Here is an 18164-nt window from a genome sequence, read left to right on the forward strand (position 1 = left end):
GTCCAATCTAACAATAAAAACAGTAAGTGACACTTATTTTGTTTAAAGTAAAGGCCACTTTTATAGTTGATAATAGATGGAGAGATAGACCCAATAGTCGACGTTTCGGTCTTCAATTGTATTAATCCGTAAGACCTTCTTTAGTAGAGTGGTGTGGCTCACTGGTTAGAGGCGGCAGACCCGGAAGCAGAGGACGGCCTAGGTTCAATTCCCGACGCGGCAGGGTCGTGAACCAGGGTCAGCGGACTTGATAATTCTCGCCTCGGTGCCTACTCTGACCAGGGATCACACTCTGCAAATCTGGGCATTAGCTTGCCTCATCTCCACAACGGCCCCCCACAAACGCCGGGGATGCCTGGTTTCACCTTGGAGATACCCAGGAGGGAACATCTCACAGGGAAAGCCAGGACGTGTTCCCCAGCGGTCTATAGCGCCAGGACTCCTCCGGGTAGCAGTGCGCTTTACAAGACACACACATTTACATTTAGGACAACACAATAAGAATGTGGCAGTGACCCTTCATCAATGAATCCAATTGTGACCTTGAACATCCAGTATCGTTTAAAATCTCAGTGGCAATCCTGAATTTTAATCTCGTTCTTCTTGACTCCTAGACTGATCTGCGCATAGAATTTCTTTTTCCGAGACCAGTCTTTATTTTTATTTATTGTCGATATTATCGCTCCCAATTTATAAGCACAAATTGTCGACGTGCGATATGGAAATGCCGAAAACACGAACGTCTCTCGAAGTCACGCGAGTTTGTGACCCACTTGTAGCATTTAATTCTCAGGCCTGGGGTACATGTAGTACTAATTTGTATGGATTTATAAGTAAATTAAATATACCAGTTAGGTGCATACCAATTTTACTGTGTTTGGAAGAGAGAGCATAAGTAACGAGTGCAGAATCCTGAAGCCAACAAAAATTGATTTAACATCAGTGAAGGCAAAAACTGGGGGAATACTACGCAAAAAAAATTATTTTCCAAAACCTACAAATACCTTGATGATAAGTTGGTAGTCCATCATAGATATGATATTTTGGCAGGTCGATTTTACACCAAATATTGTGACATATATTCCTCAGAATGATTGTGGCGCAGCCTGGTGGGATTTATATTTCTGGATGTCAGTGGTAGGTTGTACCTATTGCAAAAAAATGTCTTTCCACATAAGATTTTCCAAGAAGTGTTGAATAATAAGCCTGTTGGCAATGCAATGCTTAGAATACGGTGCAAGCAAATTTGAAACCAGTAGAGCTCTTTCAACACTGGATTGGTATGATCAACTTTCTATTTCAAGATGTCATCTTGCTGCTGAATGTAAAGCAGATAAGAGAGATGCTGATAGCTAGAGACGTTTTAGGAAGTTTGCTAGGGGCACAATTTGCAAAGCTAGCATGATCAATCATGATTTAGAAATAGTTTATGCAGTGTAGTGTAGTGTAATGTAGTGCAGACCTTACTTTTTTGGGAATGATCGATAAGGACGCTCATGACCAGGTCTTTTTTTGATAAATCAAAAGCCATATATGTTAAATGGGGAAAAGAATTTGGACTGAGCCCATTAAGTTGGGGTTCAGTGAGCAATTCTTTCTTGAAGCTAGATTTTTACTGTTGGAATAGAGGAGTGATTTTGGTATTTTCGTGATGTAGACAAAGGAAGTTCAATGACATCAGTTCTGGAGGTTTTGAATACTGATTTTTAATGTCTGAACATCATCAGATGTTGGAGTTCTTTAAATAAATGTGAGCGCCGTCTGAATATGTCATTTGCGACACCTGACTCCGCCATCATGATTTTCAGAGCCCCCTACACAAATTGAACAGTGAAAAAGCTAAGGTGGAATTCTGTGTTACCCCACAAGTGACTGAGTATGGTCAGAGAAGGAGTTACGTTCCATTCAGCTCTTTACCGTCAAGAATTAGGTGAACAACTCAGGACACTTCTTGACAATCTCATGCATGTTTCCAGAAAATGGGGAAGCCGGTCACCACATGTAGCTGACAATCAGAGCGAGGAGTCACCCTTGTCCAACGTGCAGTGTATGAATAGATATTTTCAAGGAGACTGTTTCTATCCTGCACCTTTTCTGTAATCCTGATCAGTATGGTGTTTACAGATTGTTATTGTCAATGACTGCATGAATTTATTCTTACTTGCATTTTTCGATAACTTTGCATAGCCAATGGAGGTATCTGACAGTTCAATAGGTTTAGAGGTTATTTGGATCTGATGTAGGCCTTTTTATTATGAGTGTTACCCCACCAGTTTTTGATGCTCCGGGGAAGATATTCATAGTGTAGAAGAGGTTACATTTCTGTTTGATAATTGCAGCAGTGATAATGACATCAAATGAGAATGGTGGCTTTTACTCTTTTAGTTAAAAAGTGGATTTATTGAAAGTATAATGAAACACAAAATTATGATATATCATGTAATAAGAAATAGTAATACAATCAATAACACATATCGAAACATTTTGTCTGAGGAAAGAAAAAATCATACATGTTCTGACATGAGAAAAGTTTGGTTATTAAAAAGAAAAGGAGAAAATACAGATTATGTATGTATATAGCAATATAAACAAGTCACATGCTTAATTATATCAAATAAATACAAAAGGAAAGTCAGGAAGGTTGAAGAACCTCTTGCTGAGCAGGTGAACGTGCATGGGAATGCTTTGCATTATCATCTAAAAACTGTTTAACAGGAGACCATAAGATTAAACGTTCAAAAGCCACAGACAGAGGATAAACACAGCATTCGTCTAATCTGTGATTGTAAGAAACTGCATACCACCAAGCTTGGAAAGATAATTTAGAAAGGTCCTTCCGATACTTTGTGATCTGCTGATAATCAACTGCTACCAATAGATCCATAATCTGTGTGTTAAGTGAAGAAGTATCCCAGTCACCAGGTAAACTTCCTAAAAAAATGCTAGGAAAGGAAAAGGGAACTGTAGAATGAAGAATTAAGTTAATCTGGGACCAACTTTGTTTCCAAAAATGATAATCAGAAGGGCAGGCAAAAAGTAGATGTTTTAAGTCAGCATGTGCTAAAGAGCATGTATAGCATGTGTCTGGTTTAACAGGATTCGTTTTGTGCAAGGCCATAGGGGTTAGTAAGAGTCTATTATACATAAAGAAAAGAGATTGTGTCGTGGTTGTTTGCTCTAGAGGATTTCCTGATCTTGATTCATATTTTAGACCAAAGAGGAATTGACCAGTCTACCCCTTAGTCAAACTCCAACAATAGTTCTACACTTGTTTAATTTAGTTGTAGAAAAAAGTAGATAGGAATGTATAGTAGATGCCCTAAGTTAAGTATGCAGATTGAGCCAGCGACTGGCAAGGGGTGGGATAGGAGAAAGAGTAGATTAGTATTGTTTGTTTGCAATGTAAAAAACTCCATGTAATATTTTAAATTTACTTTCAAAAGAAGGAGGTAAATTAAAGAGACAACGAGCTTGAGCGTAGGACAAAAATGTATAATGGGCAAAACGTTAACGTACCATGACCAAACCTTTGTTTCTCCATGTCTTTCAATAAATGGGTTTATTATTGACTAATATAGACTAATTATGCTAAATAGTAAAATTAAGAAACGTATTAAAATATGTAGGTGTGTACTAAAGTACAGAATCCAGTCATTTACAGGAATGTTTAAGAATATGAGTAGAGAGAGATTGTGGTTTGCGAGTGAAAGATAGGTATTCTTGGAAAGAGAAGGGGGAAGGATTTTTCAACTTCAACCCATAATGGGCAATCAGTTGAGGTAGCGGAGAACCACTTAGAGGTTTGACGCAATAAAAATGGCTAATGATGATTAGGTAAATCTGGGTAATTTACTCTACCTTTTGACTTCAGACGAGTCAATTTGAGCAACGACATTCAAGATTTTTTATGATTCCATTAGAACGAAGTAAGAATAGAATTAATCCTTTTAAAGGATTTAAGGGGTATGGACAACAGGAACTTAGAGAAAATATACAATATAACAGGAGTCAACATCAATTTATTAGTATCAAGTCAGCCCTACCAGGATAGGTGTAAAGGATTCCATCTACTAGTCAGAGTAGGTAACTTACGTATGCATTTTTCCAGGTTTCAAAAAATTTAAGTTGAAATAGACAGGGTACACTATAAGCCTAGATATTTAATATGATGAGGACTCCACATAAAGTTGGGCACAGCTAAGTCATCTTTAAAAGTAAATTTAGTCAAGGGTAATATTTCACATTTCTTATTATTCAATTTATATCCAAAGACCCTGCTGTATAAGGCAACTTCTAGTAGAAAAGCCGGAAGTGAAGATAAAGACTGGGAGAGGAACAATAAAATATCATCAGTATAAGCTGCTTTTTTTTATCTGTACAATATTGAAGGCAAAACCATGGATAGCCTGATTCTACCTCAACTAGGGAAGGTTCCAAAGCAAAATTAGCAAGCATTTGCAATGCAATCGGCCTCGCCTTTGGACCTTATATGTATTTAGCTATGCAGCACATTAGCCTGGGTGCTGAAACCTCTAATGTTCTTTAACATGGAGGGAATGTTAACACCAAACTGCATGACACATCAGGTATGGGAACACATAGAGACAAATATTGCCTTTCAGTGGTAAAACCTACAGTTTGAAGCTCTGTTTTTATTTTAAAAGTCAGTGATCAAAATTAATTTAAGGCGAGTGAGATATGAGACCAGTGAAAGACAAAGAAGGAGAGATGCCAGAGTGGCGACATTGGGAATAATAGTACAAAAGGGGGGAGCTGGTTAAGAAGACAGAAGATGTGATAGATAGTACAGATTGGGAGAGCAGGTGAAGAGAAAATAATAAAATGATTAAGTTGGTACAGACAGGTATTAAGTATTATCTTGCATTGTAAGTGGCAGAGAAGGAATATGGGTACGGCGTGCCTCACATTTTGCACCTACATTCAAAGCTTTCATCATGCTACTTTGCCTTTAGATGGAACCCGATGTTGCTCTCGGTCACTGCCTGGATTACTTACATAATTTAAATATCTAGCAGAACTTTACAGGCAGAAAGCTCTGGAAGGCAATGCTCAAAAAACTGTAGTGTATAAAGTATCATTAGTGGTTCAGAAGATTACTTAAAACTGTCCTTTTCAAGGGAGTATTGGCCTAGCTGACTTGCCCGAATTCAGTGACGGCCGCTATTTACTGGGGATGGTGGGGCGGGCAGAGGAGGAGGGGGGGTTGTAAATATAAATAAAAATATAAAAAAATAACACCTTCAGGCTGGCCAAACCGGCCGGCTACCGCCTCTCAGTCCACTCGCTGCAACCTCGAAAGCAGGAACCAGGAAACACCCAGACTCCTGACTCCCGTAGCCAATCACAATGCTGCAGTGCAGTGTTGTGATTGGTCGGAATGGCATGTTCTGCACCCAGGCTATAATGCAGCCTGGGTACAGAACATGCAACCGACTGTTATGGTCGGTCAGAGAGGGCCGGCCAAACAGTTATGTGCACTATAGAGTGGAGCAAACACTCCTCCTCATGGCCCCTGCTCTGGCAGTCCAGCCCGCCCCGCCTGCTGCACCAAGAAATGGAAAATGTAAATGATAATAACACGGTTTATTGTCAATTTTACTTTTCCTTTCCACTGCTCCAAGAGAGCAGTGGGGGCGAAGCTCCTCCGCCTTAGCGGAGGAGCCGCCACTGCTTGTAGCGCCCTGTGACATCATGCAGCAGGCCTGCTGCATATAATAAATAACCCTTATTGTAACATAACATAAATGCAATGCCAGGTCGGCCTACCTAAAACTCAAGCCTAATCCTTGCAGACACCGTGGGTATCAACCGAACTTAATAAATCATTCAACGGGTTTCTCAGCAGTGCTCCCCTCCACTGAGGACCATGGAGCATTATGTACGGAGGCCTCCATGGAAGGCGGAAAGCTTCCCTCTGATTTCCCAACTTTCTTTTCAGCAATACTGGGTCATATTTATTCACCGAAGATGCTCTAGGCAGGTGAGAAATGGAAAGGGAGAAAGGAAAAATATTACTGGACCACACAGGCCTGTCCCCTGCGGTCACACGTCTGCAATTATCAGCACTTATTGTCGAATGATAGACCTGACGCCACACACGCTTCCTAGCAAATTGGTCACTGATTGCTGGGATGGTGTTTCACCAGAAATCAATTATCAATCAGTTATTGACCTTGGGGTGTCATCCTGGCAAGCCTGTTCGATAGTGGCGCAGGACTGGGCGCTCAATGCCGATGGGGAAGTAATGATGCTTTGACAGCTCTTTTCCATCCTTGATGCACAAAAGGGTGTTGTACACTTCCTTCGATGACAGGGCAGCAATCGTAGTGCAAATGTATTTTCTTAAATCAAAATATGTTTTCTGGGTTCCAATTTGAAATGATAAAATGAAGCAAATTCGCACTCAGGATCAGGAATGGTGGGAGTAAAAGAGTGAGGTCAGCCATTTCAGGCCTCCAAGGGGGCATTCTGCGTCACTGCCAACCACCAAACCCGGGTATTATTTCCAGCCGATAAGTGTCAGCGGACTGTTTTTTGTTCTACTTCCCTAAACGAGAGGGGGTGGTTGTGACAAGCTATATCAAATTTGTTTGCGTTTTTGGTGCAATTCGTACACTTGCAGACCCTTGATAAGCTGGACGCATTGAGTGCATCAGTGAGACCCTAGGGCACGAAGGACAGAGAAGCACTGCTGGGCGAACACACACAGTTGGCCCAGGACAGCAAGGCATGGCTGGACTGCGGGGACCTCTGATTTGAGCTTGATGTCCACAAAAATTGGGCTGTGTCTGCTGAAAGGGGACTACGGTGTCCCAGTGAGAGAAAGAAAGATCCATTCACAAGCGGTGGTAGAAAGAACTAAGGCGCGTACAGCGCTGAATCAAGATATGAAAGCGGCTGTAGCAGCAACAGAGTGAAATAACAAGCATTTGCAATGCAATCAGACTCGCATTTATGCAAGACCTATTGTATTGAAAATGGAAGTTCCGGCTGGCCAGTAGACATGAACGGGAGTGGGGGTGAGAAGTCACAGACTGAGGGAGGAGGTGGGGGGGATACAGGGAAGAAAATAGTGTTAGGTGTAAAGGGGCCAATAGCCGTGGTAGGTTACAAATGAGGAGGCATTCACAAGCCTAAAACCAATCGGAAGGCAGCATTTAAGGCAAAAGTCAATGTGTTCAGTGCAGTATGTAACTCAGTATGTGATATATCAATTTCCAACAATGAAAGGTCAATGCAATTATCAGCAGGTTTGAGAATAGTAGAGAGATAGTGAGAAATATCTGAGTCACAAAATGTGTTATCTGGCGTATATAAAGATTTATAAAACTGTACAAATTAATCTAAACTGTTGGAATCCCTATATTTTGGTGTTTGATGTGCCTCAATAATTGATTCAATGTTAAATTTATTATTCTTGACTTTAAAATAGTTCGCTAACAATGTGCTCGACTTATTCTGAACACCAAAAATGTTTGCACTGGATTTTAACAAATATAATGGAGGATTGTCTGTAGATTCCTTACTAAATTTAAGTTTAGTATGGATAAGTTCTGATAAACAATCTTTTGATTTAAAAGTATAAAAATAATGCTCCAGTCTCTTTATCTTTGCCAGAAGTTCATCAGCATGAATACGCGATTATCTCTGTTTTTTATAAACGTATGTGATAATTAAATCACAGGCAGCTGCCTTGAAAGCATCCCAAATGACTTGAAAAGACATATTATCTGTTTGATTGAGGTGAAAATATTCATGAAAAAACAACTCAAAGGAGGAGGCAAAAAATGGGGTAAGAAGGAGCGAATTGTTAAAACGCCATCTTCTAGGAATTTGGGATTGAATAGGAAAATCTATATGAAGGGAAATAGAGGCATGATCAGATATTAGAAATGAACCAATGTCAGCAGAGCATAGGGATTGTAAAACATTGTGCGATATAAAAAAGTAGTCAATTCGAGACTGGGTCTGATGTGCAGGGGAGAAATAAGTATACTCCCTAAGGTAGGATTACAAAGCTTCCAGGCATCTATTAATTTCCATTGCTTAATAGTCTGGAAAAAGAGTTTGCGAGCTTTATTTGGTATAAAGGAGGCAGTAGAGTTACTATCAATAAAGGGTTCTACAATCTGATTACAGTCACCATCAAGGATAAAATAATCCTCAGGATACTATGTAAGTAATTGAGTGAGGCAAGACCAAAATGGGATTCATTAATTGTGGGAGCGTAAACATTTAACAAAGAGACTGGAACCTTCCCAATCAACAACTTAGTAAAGAGTCATCAACCACATCATCAAAATCCTGGGAGATCAACTAAGCACAAAGCCATTTATAACATAAAGTAATACTCCATTTCTTCTACCATCCCCTGGGGAAAAATACTTCACCCACCCACCCTCTCTTCAGTTTTAAGGACTCCTGTTCTGTAAGGTGTGACTCTTGAATTAAGGCTATGCTGGCACCAAGCTGAGATAAATGAGATAAGACACGCTGTTTCTTAATAGGAGAGTTTAAACTTCAGATATTCCTAGAAATTATTTTCAAAGACATAAACAAAATTCACGAAAAAGAAAACAAAACATCTAGGACCAAACATAGAAAAAACAAAATGCAGACCATAAAATGACTAGTATAAACCGAATTACTGTAAAAAAAATAAGAAAGGGAGAATAAGAAGTAGAACTAATCAAGAAGTGAGTGGCTTTTACTTTGAGAAGGCTTTGTTAATATTTGTTCTGAAATGCGTTATAATGTGTTACATATTTTTTGTGTTAGACTGTCTGATTAGAATTTTGGAAATGATTGGTTGTTGCGATTATCAATTACTTGCTAAAGGACATTTTATGGAAACACAGTTTGAGAACTGATTACATTTTCCTTGGAATCTGATCATATTCAGAGATGGTTGAGGTGGGATGGGTGTTGATTTCTATCATTTGAAAAAGTGCCTTTGGTTTCATTAGCAGGGGTTGAATCATCTACTCTAGATCGGTGCCTTTTACAGTGATGATAATATTCTTGTACCCTTTTCAATTTCCTCTAAGGGCAGATGAACTCTATGGGCTCCATTATGAGTGCCCCAGATTTTAGGTGAGGAGATACTGTGTCTCGAATTACTGATTCCAGCTGTTGGCTCCTCACTTAAATCTCCATATTACGAATGTTAGTCTTCAGAAAAAAGCTCTGTGCTCTTTATGGTGTGGTTTTATTGTTTGGTCACATCGAGTCTCTAATCTAATACAGGAGAACATTGAATGGGATGATAAAGTGGTCTGACCATTCTGCTTCAATACATTTGCCTCATTCAATGTCCATGAGTTTGGTGGTTCGTAATTCCTAGGTCAAGGTTTCTGCTTTTAATGTGTGCAGGGTAAATAGAAAGCTGCTTACAGTCAATAAGGTTTAGTTGTGTTCTTCTGGTTAATATTAAAGTTCCTCACACATATATTTCTTTGGTAGAGGGTTTGTTGAGAGGTGATGTCGTTGTTTAACTTCTCAATATTTTTTTTCCTCTTGTGAGGGGAGGAGAAATAAATGGCAAGTAAGTTGATGGTTTCAATGTGAGGCATGAAAAACTATATCTAGAGCTTCAAAAGAATATTATGGTTGGCTTTTCATCATTTTGAAGGCAAGTGTGTTGTGATGGATTAAAGCAATTCCCCCTCTATCCTCTTTCGCTGTGATATACTTAAGGACGGGGTACCCGGAGGAGCCATGCTCTTATTGTTCACCTGAAAATTGTTCACCCAGCTGATCATATCCCTCACCGAAGACCCCACAGCGCCAAAGCCAACCTCCACAGAGGAATGAAGGTCATAGCCGACTGGATGAAGGACAGCAGACTGAAGCTGAATTCAGACAAGATGGAGGTCCTCATTCTCGGACCCACCCATCAGCCTGGGACGACTCTTGGTGGCCCACATCGCTAGGCTCAGCCCCGGAACCCACAGACCACGCACGTAATCTGGGGGTAATCCTCAACTCCACCCTCTCCATGACCAGGCAAGTCAACGCCGTCTCCGCGTCCTGCTTCAACACCCTCCAAATGCTTCGCAGGATCTTTACATGGATCCACCCCGACTTGAGAAAAACCGTCACCCAGGCCCTCGTCACCAGCAGACTCAACTACAGAAACGCCCTCTGCTCAGGAACAACAACCAAGCTCCTGAAACGATTACAACGAATCCAGAACGCCTCGGCACGACTGATCTTTGACGTCCCCCGATGCAGCCAAATCACACGCCACCTGAGAGGCCTCCACTGACTCCCCGTCAACAAGAGGATCACCTTCAAACTCCTCATCCACGCACACAAAGCACTACAGAACACCGGACCCAAATACCTCAACAACCGACTCAGCTTCCACACCCCCACCCGAAGCCTCCGCTCAGCCAACCTCGCCCTCGCCTCAGTTCCTCGTATCCAGAAAGTCACCACCAGTAGAAGATCCTAATCCTACCTCACCTCCAAGACCTGGAACACTCTCCCTACCAGCCTACGACAGACTCAGTACCTGCTTGCCTTCAGAAGACTTCTCAAGACCTGACTCTTCGATCAGTAGCCCCCCTCAGCGCCTTGAGAACCTCCTGGGTATGTAGCACACTTTAGAAATGCAGTGATTGATTAATTGTTTCCGTCTTGTTCTAGTGCGAAATAGTAGATGCAGGTTAGTTTGAAAAGTGGGTGTCTAATATCAAGGTGTAGGGATTCGGTTTGCTAATCTGAAGGTTTGTTATAAATGCATTATTGTGTGTTTCATTTTTGGACCCAGATTTATTAAGGTTTTCCCAGGTGCTGGTGTAACACAAAGTACAATGTATATTTACTTTCCATTGTAAAGGCTTTCATATACTGTGCTAAATAGGGTTGTAAGTGTGGGTCTTTGGAGATGTGCATGAAGTTGCTGTGCTGTCTTCCCTATTGCTGGGTATTAAGTGTGGTTGAGATTAATTGAATAGACTGTTACTGCTTATACAGACACGTTTTGTATTTTTGAAAAGATAGATAATTACCATTTGTGAAGAGAGACAGGTTTCTGAGCATTGTCAAAGAGCACGGTCTCACTGCTCATATTGGAGGTCAAGGATACAAGGAGGCACATTTAACAAATATTCACACAGTGCAGCAAGCCCCCTTGCTGTACTGTGCTGCGCTGTGTGAAAGGGAGAGGGCAGGAATGCACCGTACATAACATTACCCAGCTCATTCCTGCTCCCTGACTGTGCTGGCCATGTAGGCAGGATTGCTTTTCTGCAAGAAGGGTCACCTTCCTGCACAATATCAATTCTCAGAGGCATATTCTTCTTTCTATGTCTGCTGCAGAATGCACCCATGGAACGACTCCTTGGGGCGGAGTAATGCAAGGCAGCGATATGCCCTGCCTTCTGTTAATCCAAATGTATCTAGCCATGCAGGGCTAAGCAAGGTGTCCTTGCATAGCTTAATAAATCTCACTTAGATTTTGTGCTGCCTTAGCACCCACTGAGGTACTACATGGGCGATTCAAAACCTTGATATATCTGAACCCCTGCTGCTTAACCCCTGGTGGAGCAGGCATGAAGTCCTGTTTTCTGTGAAAAAGTGCATGAGAATGGCATAAGTACTGCATATAGAGGTCAGATTGTAGTCATAGAAGTTTCTTTGTTTGAATCTTGCCAGTATGTGAGTGTGAGGCACTAAGGTGTCAAGAAGCTTGACAAGAGTAGAGAATGAAGGCTCTTCAGGGTTAGCAGGAGGAGGATCCTGGAACCAGCTCATTACTGCTTGGCCACTGTGGATATTTGGCTGATGGAGTTAGTGCACCATTATTTTAATCCTCCTAAAGAGGGGTCGCTTGCTGGAAAGTATTTGTTTATTTCCACGATATTGCAGTGCTACAGCATGGTTATTGTTACAAATATGAATGAGATGCTCAGGCCTGACCTGGGAAACCAAAATCAGCTTTGGCAAACATGCTCAAACTGGCCCTCTCCTTTCCTCTGGCAACTCTTTCTAACCATCAATCCTTGCATGTTCTCTCTCTCCTTCTCTGCTTACTCTCTCTGCTAAAGCCCATGATGTGACTGTTGCAAGTATCTTTAGGGAGCTGTGGGAAGTGACAGAGGTATCAGCAGGGGCCCTGGGCTTTTAAAACTGTCCTCCAGTGGCATCAGCCCACTGGAGAAATGTCTCATTTCAATGAAAGCATTTCTCCAGTTGGCTGGAAGCCAGGCCTTCACTGGATATGCTGTGAAGCAGAGTACAGCAGCGAGATGGGTGTTTTGTCGGATGCTGAGCCAGTCCAGTCAACTTTGGATAAATGAATGCCACTCATCATTTACCAGATTACCGATAATCTGTGATTACATTATAAAATATCCATAGTGAAAGCCGCCTTGTCCACCTTTTTCTAAAACTCAACAACCATGCTCCTGGTTTAAGCTGTGCTTTCATGTGCCCTTATCAGCATAGTTACCACTCAAGTTACCCCCCTACCATCTTTGTAATGGAAATACTGTGTCATATTTGTCCAACCACTTCGCCAAACATCATATATCATTACTTCCTATTTTCTTTCATTAACTATTTACATGTTGCTATTGAATAATATGTTTTAATCTGTTGAATATTCTACATTACATCTTGCTGAGGTTTATTAACATATACGTACTTGGCTGACTCAGTCATTTTAACAGGAGTTAACTATTTCTCATAAAAAAAATAATTCCACTGTTACGCACCTACAATGTTTTTAGCCTGTATTTATTTCATTCCACAGCAGGCAATACTATGGCTTTTAATAAGTAAAGAAATCTAATTTCCCATACATCTAACAGCCTACAATATCACATCACGTGACATTGGCCATTTGTAGAGCTGTAAGAAATTGGGTTGTTGGTTGACTTGGGTGTTATACCTGGTCAAGCAGCAACCACAGTCCTTGTCAGAGTTAGGCACAAGCCAACCCTAAATTAACCTGTGCTGATCAACTCTCCGGCAGCTTGGCACAGAGCAATCAGGGTTAAATTAGAGGCAATGTGCAAAACTTCAAACAGTAATAAAGTGAAAAACAGCACACAAAAGGTTCCCACACAATGTTAGAAAAATAGAACAAATGTTATTATTGAAACAAGACCAAAACAACAAACATCCAGTCAGTAGAACCGGAGATATGTAATTTTAATGTTTTAATGCAAATAGCACCAAAAAGCACACAGTGCCATCTGTATATATTTGGTTGCACCAGACCTGGACAAAGTGAAAAGTTCAGGCCAACCACTTTGGAGCACAAGCCGCCTACAGTTGCCCTGCTGAACAAGAATATCTTGAATCCTATTTTGCAGAGAGTTGGGAGGATCTGTGTCGAAACCGAAGTGATGTGTCAGTTCCAAGGTGCAGCAAGGCTGTGTTGTGAGTGTTTGTGATGGCCTGAAAATTCTGCCAATAATCAGGACATACAAACGTATCCCTTCTTGGGACCCAAAAGGACACAGCACTCCACAATACTTACCCAATAAGGGATAATAACACTATCTAGAAAATGGCTATTGGCGAGAAGCTCGCAAACAACAACAACGCATCATCAAAAATACCACTGGCAACAACAACGCAAGCAAAGTACCCCTTGGTACAACAATGCAAATCAAGTGCCACGAGGTACAACAACGGAAACAAATCTACCCAGGTAGGACTACATATATTTAACGAATGCTTCTCCTAACAAGGCTTGGGGTGGAAGAATTAGAATGTACACTTCCCTGGTTGGGAGTGGAACAACTTTCTCCTTTTTCACAATTACCTGCAAGAAGGGAAACTTACCATTCTTTGGTGCGACAGCACTTGGACAAGAAAGGTCCTAACCTCCCATCCCAAGGAATACAGACAAATAGTTATATACTCTGGGGTTTCTTTTATTACACAATGAAAGGATAAAAATAGAACACTAAGTCACGATAGGCCTTCATCAAATTAGCACCTAAGCAATTTCTAAACACAATCAGTAAAACATATATAGAGCTTATATGTATATAAATGATTAGAACCTGAAAACAGAAGAAGATAGGCAAGAACAGTAGGAATATTAGAATTAGTGGAACACCTGACCAAATATCTACACATCCCGCTTCCACTTCGCCAGAGGGGAGTCTGTTTCTCCAGCCGAATCAGGATTATCTGCTCCACCGTCAGAGCTACTCGTCTGTACTGTGATGAACTTCCAGTGGTCGAGACTCAGACACCCCCTTTAGTACAAGTGGGCACGTAGGACGAGGCTCATGTGAGCCGAGCCCCCTTTTCCCATCAGATTCCGTACCACTCTGTACCAAGGCCACAGCTTCAGCTGGCCAAGCGTCTGTTATGACTCCGGGGCAGAGTGAGCACATTCCTCCGACAAGAACCGGTTTCTGACAGCATACGAGGTGCAGAAAACAAGTGAAAAGCATAACACGGCTTCTCACCTAAAAAAGCTCAGAAGATGGCGACAGATTAGAAAATGGAGTCGCTTAAGCATAGGCCACTACTCCCATAAACAAGCAAATTAGTATGCAAGACGGCATAAGAGTATGCCAAAGCCAATAGGCAAGCACTACCATGAAGCAAGATAAAGTCGGAAACAGAAAATGCATAATCGAGCCCTACTTTGTAGCTTATTCATACTATGCAAGCCTACACTTCACTATATCAGATCAGAAAATACTGAGATGGTGGTGGGCAACGGTCATAATTGGGCCATTCAACCATATAAATGGCACTTTCACTACAGTGTTGCATCATCATGGAGGATTCTGTTAATGAGGCTTGCAATGTGAAGTCCGGGGTAGAGGATCTATTGCACAGTTGTGGCAATGTATCAGTTCTGAGGAGTTGCAAGACTGAGATACGATATCCGGCCTCATAGCTGAGGCTGCAGGAGACAAGGGATGCAAGGCCCTGCACTGAGGATGTGTTTCACAGTGGTTGTTCCGAAGAGACATCAGAGGTGATGTGGGTCTTTGCGACGGGTCCAATCAATGCAGCAGCAGCAATGCATCAGTTCTGCTTGGGGTTGGTCCACACAGCAGAGGAGATGCATCCATTCTACTCGATTCACAGAGGCTAGCAGAGCACCTTAAGCCAATTTCCAAGGGTCCAGGACAGGGGAGGAACCACTTGGCAGGGTATACTCCCAGATGGCAGAGGCCAGGTGTGAAGCTTGTTGCAAGCGTGTTGTGTTTATGAGGCTTCAAATCAGGATGCTAGCCAACAAGCACTTGGAGTTACACTGGGGTTCTGGGTTCAAGTGATGCAGGTCCAGTCCTTCTCACTCAGGCAAGAGGGCAGCAGGCAGCAGATCAGCACAGCAGGGTAGAAGTCCTACAGAGCATCAGTCCAGGAGAGTGGCAGTCCTTAAAGAAGCACAGCAGTCCTTCTTCCTGGCGAGTATCCACAGGTCCAGAAGTTTACTGAAGAATTGGAGTCTGAAGTCCTCATTACAGTTCCAGAGACACCAAACATGAACTGGATATCTGCTCCCATTTGGAAATTATAACATATTAATTGTAAGAAGGTAACACCAATGCTATCATATGGCAGAAGTAGACCTGGTAGTAGTGAAAAACAAATGTAAGAGTTTTTCACTACCAGTACAAGTAAGGACATGCCCTACTTTTTAAATACATTGCACCCTGCACACTGGACTGTCCAGGACCTACCTTAGGGGTGACATATGTAATAAAAAGGGAGATTTGGGCTTTGCAATCAAGGTTATTTTGCCAGGTCAAAATGGCAGTTTAACAGGCTGCAATGGCAGGCCTGAGGCATGTTTAAAGTGCTACTAAAGTTGGTGGTCCAATCAGTGCTGCAGGCCCACTACTAGCATTTTATTTACAGGCTCGGAGCACATGTTGTGCAGGTAATGCCACTTTACTAGGGACTAACAAGTAAATTAAGCCGATTTTGCCATGTGTTAAGGAGAGAGCATAAGCATGTTTGCATTGGTTAGCAGTGGTAAAGTGCGCTGAGTCACAAGGCCAGCACAAATAAAGTCAGCAAAATAGGAGGTCTGAAGGCAAAATGTTGGGGGGCAACCACACCAAGGATGCCAGGGCTAATAACAGCGAGATAGAAGCTGCAGATAAATCAATTTTGCCAGGGTCTAAATAACCCTCTAATGTCCTGTCCATGAGTGATTATTATCACCCCTGGTTAAATTCGAGGTGTTAGGAATTTAATCGGCCACCTGCATTCACGCTCATAATGATTTACAGCATGAGACAATTTTAGTTTGCCCAATATTTTGTGAATATTATTTAGCCTCCGAATGTATTATTCAGTGCGGGTAATCGCCTTACAAAATCCAGCAGAGACCATCACTGTTCATTTTGAATGTAGTAATTAAAGAAAAAATGAATGAAAGATATGCTCTGGTTGTACAGCTCGTTTAGTTTAAATTTAGCATACTGAAGTAGATACTTTGCCTTGTATTTCAGGATGCGCTGTATCTTCTGATACTGTGCTAGCATTTTTGCTGGAATTTTTAATTTCAATATTGTAGGCACATCCAGGGCAAACATTTGTCTTCCTCTGTGTGAGAGAATATGACTGATATCTCACCTCCAGAGAGCCTCAGCATCATGTGCCTCTTATATTATATCTGCTCTTTAAGTGACTAGTCTCATCTCACAATCACTTACATGGAAATCAGACTCCATCCTATGCGCTGGATGAGTGCTTGAGGCATCCTGGAATCTTAAGAGTGGGTTTCTGAAGACAGTTCAGCAGGTGCATCCTCTGTAGAGACAGATTTGGGTTTAACTAGAGAGTCAATGGTTTGAATCGCTTAGCGTGAAAGCCACATGTTTTCTTCTTAGGGCATCCAAGAGGGGCTGTGTGACAGTAGCACTTTTTTTTAACACCATAATACCGTCGTGTGTAGCCGTGCAATATAAATAGACAATATTATTAAATGCAAGAAAGAGGATTACTATTTAAAAAGTGAAAAGACTGCCCAGCAAAACGATAATAAAAAGCAAGAATTTCTAAATCTGGCATACTTGTACATCAGTCTGGAGAGAACATGGATGGGACAGCTGATTACACTCTCTGATTCCACTATTAAAAGATTGCAAGACGTCTGATCAGAGTCATTACACATTTTTCGATCATTTCATAGGATAGGCACAGAGCATACAGTGAGTGCCTTGGAAAGTGCTCTCATTTGCAAAACACTGTTTGTGAAGATGTCTCCCATTTCCATAGCGGAAATAAAAGGTAGTTAGAGAACCGCTAATGCAGCCTTTAATCACCACATTTCGTATGGCAAACGTGGGAACTGATTTAGTGTCACTAATAAACACAAGTGTTTCTGCACTGACGGATGCTGCTTGTGTCCATTAGCCTTACACTGAGAAGGAATAATATAGTAGCTGACATCCCTTCCTGTCCCAGAAGCCCCTCAGACCCCGTAAATCCTCCTACAGAAATAAGGAAAGACAGACAAGATGGAAACCCATCGAAGCATTTATTTATAATGAAAGCATGCCACACAGTTTATCACCAAATGCACAAAACACTCGAGTAATATCTATTACATGCTTTGACATCCCAATTTTTTTTATTTTTCTGTTGTTTGAAAGTCTTACTTTCTGCGCAGACAAAGGACAGCAATAAACTGTTGATAATCTTTGGAGGAGCTGAGCAGTAAGACAGTAAAGAATATATTTGTTAATGAAAGCAAAGATTTTGGGTAAATTTTATTGAAACTTAAACTGACATCATTCAAACAAATCAAATGTATTTTATCTGGATTAAACAGAAAGTCATAGGGGCATATGTACAAGAACAGGCGAAAAATATCGCTAATGTTAGTTAGAGGCAAAAATGTTATCTCCGTGCACCGCTGCAAACTATCGCCACATTAGCGACTTATGTACAAACCGAAGCTAAGTGGCGATAGTGTCTCATCTCAGCGGAAATTGTCAATGTTATCAACAACCCCACAACGATAAAAATCTTGCTGCTAAACTGAAAAAAGTGGCGGCAGGCCAGTCATGTTCATTAGATGCATCCCTGTGTACTCCAAGTGAGAAAGAATGGAGTGAGTCTGCATCCCATGAACACATGCATTGTCACTACATAGTGATCATGCAGCCTACTGGCCAAAAGTTGCGTATCCCACAATGCAC

The sequence above is a fragment of the Lissotriton vulgaris genome, chromosome 2_1, assembly GCF_964263255.1.
Source record: "Lissotriton vulgaris chromosome 2_1, aLisVul1.2, whole genome shotgun sequence".
NCBI classification, from domain to species: domain Eukaryota; kingdom Metazoa; phylum Chordata; class Amphibia; order Caudata; family Salamandridae; genus Lissotriton; species Lissotriton vulgaris.